The sequence below is a fragment of the Nannospalax galili genome, unplaced genomic scaffold, assembly GCF_000622305.1.
Source record: "Nannospalax galili isolate Female #2095 unplaced genomic scaffold, S.galili_v1.0 scaffold140, whole genome shotgun sequence".
NCBI classification, from domain to species: domain Eukaryota; kingdom Metazoa; phylum Chordata; class Mammalia; order Rodentia; family Spalacidae; genus Nannospalax; species Nannospalax galili.
In genome coordinates this window covers 14,285,151-14,292,163 of record NW_008352267.1, presented here as the reverse complement: position 1 = coordinate 14,292,163, position 7,013 = coordinate 14,285,151, and the positions used below count along the sequence as shown (strand labels likewise).

At 37.2% G+C, this 7,013-nt stretch overlaps 1 pseudogene; it reads left to right on the top strand.

Annotated features, from left to right (window-relative positions):
- Nucleotides 1-5,674: 5,674 nt before the first annotated feature.
- Nucleotides 5,675-6,057, top strand: LOC103746814 (annotated as a pseudogene).
- Nucleotides 6,058-7,013: the final 956 nt, after the last annotated feature.

Here is a 7,013-nt window from a genome sequence, read left to right as displayed (position 1 = left end):
CATGTGGGTGCTGGAAACTGAACCCACTGCTAGAGCAGTCAGTGCTTTTAATCATTGAGCCATCTCGCCAGTCCCGGAAGAATCATTCTTTACCAAGGATATAGCCCCACACCCATGCACCTATGAGCAGTTCTAACTGGACTTTGCTAAACTAGCTATCAAAAAAAAAAAAAGAAGGAAAGAAGGTAGGAAGGAAGAAAGGGAGGAAGGGATGGAGGGAGGGAGGGATAGAAAGACATTAATTTGGAAGGGTAGGTGTTAGGGATATATGGAGGGATCTAGAGGACAAAAATGGGGTTAGATAACAGATTTCATTGTAAACATGCATCAAAATTTTTTAAAGAAATTAGAAATTAAAAAGGAAAATAACAAAATCAAACAAATGAAAACATGACAAATTGATAGAGAAATAACTTGTTTGATATTTTAAAATATTTTAAATATTTTAAAATTTTCATTAAACTATTTTAAACTCAAAAAGTGAAATAGGACATAACTTACTGAAAGATAATATTGTAATTATTTTTAATTTTTTATAAACATAAAACTTCAAAATGTTGGAGCTGGAGAGATAGGTAAGTGGTTAAGAGCACTGGATGCTCTTGTAGAGGACCCAAGTTCTATTCCCAGGACACACACTGTGGCTAACAATCATCTGTTACTTCAGTTTCAGGGGAATCTGGTGTCCTCTTCTGGCCTCTACAGGCATTGCACAACATGGGTGCACTTACATACATGTAGGTAAAACACTTAGATACATAAACTAAAAATAAACAAAATATTACAAATCTTCAAAAAGTTATGGAGGATTAAAAAAGAGTGTTCAGCATAAGTGAAGGGCATCTCACAAGAAGAAAATGAATATAGAATAATATTTAAAGAACGGGTATTAAATTTTTTCTGAAATTGAAGAAATAAGAGTTTTTTAATAAATAAAAAATGTTTCATGCCAAAGCACATCATAGATAACTGCAGAATACCATGTACAGGAATATGGACTTAGAAGTTGCCAAGAAAAAAATCAAATAAAATAAGTACAGGTAAATAATTTTTTCTTCACTAACAGTGTATGAAAAAGTAAAATTGTATTCCTCAACTTTCTGAAGGAAATAAGTGAGCATGCATTTTATACCCTTCTAAACAGTCATGAGAAATACAATGAATACTTCTTCTGACATCAAAGACTAATATACATTTCTTCCTCAATAATATCTTCAATAAGATCCTGTTTTATTAGACTTCACATCTCTCTTAATTTTCTACTACTTCTGAAACATAATGTCTGCCAATTAAAGAATTCTCTCTCTAAACCTCTTACTAAGTTTGATGCCCTCTTTGCCATTTTCCTGCCCCTCACACCATAATCACCAGTCCTGTATGAATACATAACATTCATTTTTCTGTTCCTGTGCTCAGATTGCTGAATATTGCTAATGAGGAAAAGAGAAGGGAAGGAGGGAAACTAATTAGGCCACCTGCATACTACCTGGGCATCAATTGGCTTTGCATTGATTTTATTTATTCCCAGTCACTTCCACTTTACATTTCTTGTGTTATTTAGCCTACAATTCTTACATCCCCAAGATCTTCCTTTTTACTTTTGTTGTCAGAAAAAATACATTTAACATCTCAAAAAATAAAATAATTGACTCAACTTACCCATTTTCATGAATTCCAAAATCAAAATAAATGCAACTTGGAGTGTACATCTGTATTATTGATACAACAAATTGTGTATCTTCTTTACAGAAACTGTTTATAACTTCATATGTACTCTGTGCTGACACCATCACATCACAAAAATAACTACATTAACAATATATTTTTGTCAAAATACAAAGAGTAACAAAAAATATCTTCACTGTTGAATAAGACACAGATGTTATCTACAAAGAATAGTCAGGGAGCAATGGAGTGATTGGCCCCAAACATACAGTTATTTATGCACAGAACTTAGGCAAGAGCCACTCTTATATTTCCAAATTCAGTGCTATGTGCATTGATTGTTCTATGCTGCCACCACTGTACTGTGAGATACTGGCATTTTACCCAGCTCTTTCAGGATAGAGCTCTATAAGTAGTATGTAAAGTTTTATATTTAAAAATACGATTAAGATTGATTGAGATGAATGAAAAACACAAAACTTTAATACAATTTCTTTAAAAAGATCTTTTTATGGTTGGTGAGATGTCTTAGCAGTTAAGAGCACTGGCTGCTCTTGAAGGGGACCTTGGTTTGGGTCCTAACACCCAATGGTGGCTAATAATCATCCCTAGCTCCAGTTCGAAGGAATCCAATGCCCTCTTCTGGCTCCAGGCTTTGCACAACATGGGTGCACCTACCTATGGCAGGCAAAACACTCATACACATAGAATAAATAAATATATTAGGGAAATAATGCTTCACTATATTAACTAATTTCTTGAATTGAGAACATCTGTCAGATGATAAGATAAAGGTATAAACTCTTAATAGCCTTGCTGCATATTTAGCTCCCCTCTTCATTCTAGTAAAATCTTTTATTTGCTACTGCTTATTACCCTTGATACCTACAGCCCTGCTTGCTGATTTATAAGAAGGCATCTTCAGACCTACTAGTGAAATGCAAAAACCCTTTCCTCCTAACTTTGCCATGATATTGTTCTTGACCAAGCTAGCTTCACTACAGAGGGTCAATCACTGGAATGATGTGTTACAACCTTCCAGAATATCTTCTCCAAAGTTCTGGGGAAGGCAGGAACTTTAAACCACAGGATCTTATTTCATAAACAGTAACTAAAAATGTGCCTTACCTCTATGGCCATCTTATTTTTTTAAGGATCACTAGTTCAGTAATATTAGAATGCAGTAATATTCCATCTCAGCCCAAAAGTAATAATCTTTACAAGGCTTTTGTAAAATTAAAAATTGTTATATATAAAAGTCATCATTTCAGTGCCAGGCATTTCATAGTCACTCAGGAAAAATTGTTGCATTTGAAAGTGTGTCTTCATAGAGAAATAATTTATTCCAGTTCGAATACATTAGCAAAAAGTGCAGAGAATAAAGTAATGGACTTTCACAACTTTGGGAAAGGCTACACAGAAGGAGTTGCATCTGAAGTCACTTTTAACAAATTACATGCATCTTGTAGGCCACAACTGCAGAATGCATGAGGCACAGGAGGACGGCACCAGCAGAAGGCACTAGACCTACAAAGGCATATTGGCAGAAGTTACAGAACAGAGGTTACAGCATGGAAGTTACGGAACAAAAAGCACTTTATTCTGTCAAATGCATGATGTGAAGAAGACACAGGAGAGGAAGCAAAGACATGAGCAGAGCACTATGGATTTAAAACACTGTTGAAAATAAGACCACCTGAGGGAGCCTCCACCAAAGCTAAGAGTCTGTAGTGGACCTGTCCTGGGGAAACAAACTGCACACTGATGAATGGGGTCCTGAACAAAGAAAGAGAATGAATTGGCAGCAGGGTCTACACATCACCTTGGAGCACCTACCACACTGGTGGCCCAGCTCAGGGGAGGATCAGGTTTCCTTACCACGTGAAAAGATACCCAGCAAAGTACAGAAGGAAACATATCAGTGTTTTGGCCCTATAGGTCTTAGACCCAGCATTGTCCAAGAAGCCACTCAGGTGCCAGTCCTCAGGCTCCCTGTCCTCCTGAGCTCGCACCAGATTTTAGAGTGAATTACAGTAAATGTCAGTTTTTGTGAAGAATGAAAAAAGAGGGGGATTGGAAAAAAAAGGTTTCCCTTTGTTTTCATCACTTCATACTAGGTTTTTGATCCATTAGGAATCAGTTCCTGTTGCTAAGGCTCCCCTGAAGCTGGCTACCATGGCTTTGACTGCTGGCCTTCAGTGTAACACAAGCAGCCTGAAGCCCCACTCTGCACCCGGCTTTTATCCATGTGAGCAAGAGCACCTTTTCGCCTTCAGAAAGCTCACACTGCTGTCTCATCCAAATGAGGAGAGCTGCCTTTTAATGCTGAGACTTTCTGACAATAATCAGTTGAGTGCTTGAAAACTGGAAGCTTGTTTCATTGTGGTCTCTTCATTGGTTCCTAGACCTCGAACTCCCCAGAGAATGTCTCAAATTCACATGCTAGCTCTTAGAAATAGATACAGCACCTGCAGCTCTGATTAACCTAGAAAGAAGTGTTGGAAAAAAATAAAGAAAAAACGTATTCATGTTGCCAGACAGTTCCCTGTCAGTAACACAGATGAGAAACCTTAAACTCTAAGTTTGTCTATAAAAAGGGTAAGCAGTTTGTATTAACTGCTTGCCTCCACGATTTTTTTAGATAGCTTTAGAATGAATTTTGCCTGCTTCATTTTTTTTTACCAGTGAACTATCAACTGTTAAAGTGGTCATAAAGTGGCGGTGAGCGTAATCTAGCATTCTATGCAGAGTGGTACTGTGGGAAGAATCAGAAGCCTGTGAGAACAGACAGGACTGGATTTGAAGCCTGTCTACAGTCGGCTGAGTGATCCATGAGTACTTTATACTCCCTAAGCCTCAATTTCTGATCATCATAAGTAGCTCATAAGGTTGTCAAGGCTAAGTTAGATGATGTGCTGATTTAGCACCTCCAGGAAGCAGGCATCAAAAGCATTCATTAGGGGAAACACCTGTGATGTAAACTGGGCGGGCACAGAAGGAGACTGGCAGAGCCATCATATGGCATGGCCATCTGGACTCTGTGAAGGAAAGCTGTAAGCAAACAAGGTTGAGTATCTTCATTGTGATTCTCAGAAAGCAACATAAGCCCAGTGGATAGTTCTCAAGTTTACCTCCCTTGTCAAAGAATTCTCCTCCATTCCCCAGGAACAAATCAGCTACAGCATCCGTGCCACATTTAGTTACTGGCTGGAGGAGCCCACTGAAAGCATAGTCTCCTCACAACACTCATGATGGATTTCAGAGCACAACATGATAGCAGACAACTTTGCTTACTGCAAAAAGAGATTTGCAAACTACATTCTTACAGGCAGGACCGATGCATCTGAAAAGCACTCGGCACAGTAACTGGCTTAGAGAAACCATGCAAAAATTTAACTCTTGCCCCTTAAATTGTCAAATATTTTGTTGATAAATTGAATGAAAAACATAGTATTCGTGGTTTAAATTAAGTTTGAGATGTAAGTTGACAGTCATCAAGCTAAATAACAAAAAGAGATTCTGGGTTTATTTGAGAATAGGTTCCATAGCAAACTATGTACATATTCAGAGAGGCTGAAGCAGTGAGAAATCTTTTATTTATTTGTTTACTTTTTTTAATAAAATAGGAGAAATTCACATTAGCAACCCGGTTATAAAATCCATCAGTCTTAGAGACTCAGGTAGGAGGTAGCATAAGCCCTTTGATGACAAATGTTTAGTATACAATGTCTTATCTGAATTGCAGCAGTCTTAAAGGACGTTAAAGATAAACTTTGTTACAGAAATATGCACAAGCGTGCAAGGTCTGCCACCATGAGTTGGATGTTGAACATGAAGGAGTTTGTTAAAGAATATTCAGAAATTCCTTGATACAGTGTGCTGAGACAGTCATGAGCTCACCTCCTTCATTATTTCTTGGCTCTAATTTTGACCGCATCAAACAAGAATGATTCCATCTATAGTGATTTCAGCTACTTCCTTCCATGCTACTTGAGGATCTGCCCTTATCATGAATGACTGAGTAACTATTCAGAAAAAGTTTGTAACAGCTGACTTCAACAGAGGAAATAAATGGACACAGAGGTCCTTCACCCTGGGAAAGCAACAGTGCCTAAGACAGAAATCCAGAAAAACCCAGCCAAAATATACAAGACTGTACCAGATAGCATCTTTGTGGTTTCATAATTCATGTTAATGGTGCTAAAGCACTAGGTTTGGGCATAATCTGTGATTTCTTGGAGTCTGGAAGGAAAAAAATCACCACACAGATTTACAAGATGTGGCCTGTACTAAAAGAAAAAGACACTGAGGAGACAGCAAAAGGAATGCAAGAACAGAACAAAAGTCAGGAGGACTGCAAAGGCCAACAATAGTGCTGGCAAAAAGAAATAGTGTCCAGGAGAGAGCAGGAGACTGCAGCAGAGGCAAAGATTCTCAAAGGACTTGATCTTCCATCATGGGTACAAATTTCTAAGCAGAGACTAGTAAGCTATTAAAAACCTCAAAAGCATGATTTCATCTTGGTCTTGGCAATTTTCACACATTCAGTTTATGGAATGTGGTATAAAAGTTGGTAATAATTCATTTGAATTTGGAAAAAGAACATTTTCACCTTAAATGTTTTAGAAAATAAGGAATGAAAAAATTAGCACTCTTCAGGCAAACACAAGTGGTCCATTCCTACTTACCATCAAGAGCATAATATAACATGTCATCCCAGATTTAAGGGTATGAAGCCAAATATTTTCAGCCAAGTTATATAAAACTTATATCATGACTTACATGTTTTCAAGCAATAAGCTCCTGTTCATGTGGGCTCCACCTGTTACTAAGCATTCCGTTCCTTCATATTCAAGGAAATGATTGTCCGCCTCATGTCTTCACCTTCTAAGCTTCAATAGCTTTCAGCTTCATCAAGACTGTCCTATGAAAGCATCAACATTGTTTTCTAATTTTCATACAAGCATCTTTATGTAGTAACGTATAGCACATTTGCACATTTAAACACAGACTTGTTTCTAGGACTCTAGGCTCTTACTGACTTTTTGACCTCGCAAACATGGTTTAACCTTGTGAATCTCAGTAGCACAATTCCTAGGATAAATCCTAATATATAATCAATTATAGCAAACAATGTATTTCCTAGCTTCTTAACCATTGGGAAAATGTAGGAAATGCATTCCAACTTATTAAAGGCTGGCCTGCAAAGTAAACCTCTATAATAACATCATTATGGCTACTTGGAAGTATACAATTATGTGTTTACAGCTAACAAAAACCAGTAAGTATCTAATTTAAAACTAAATAAAAATTAATCTCACAAGGCAGGATTGTTTTCTATTATAAAT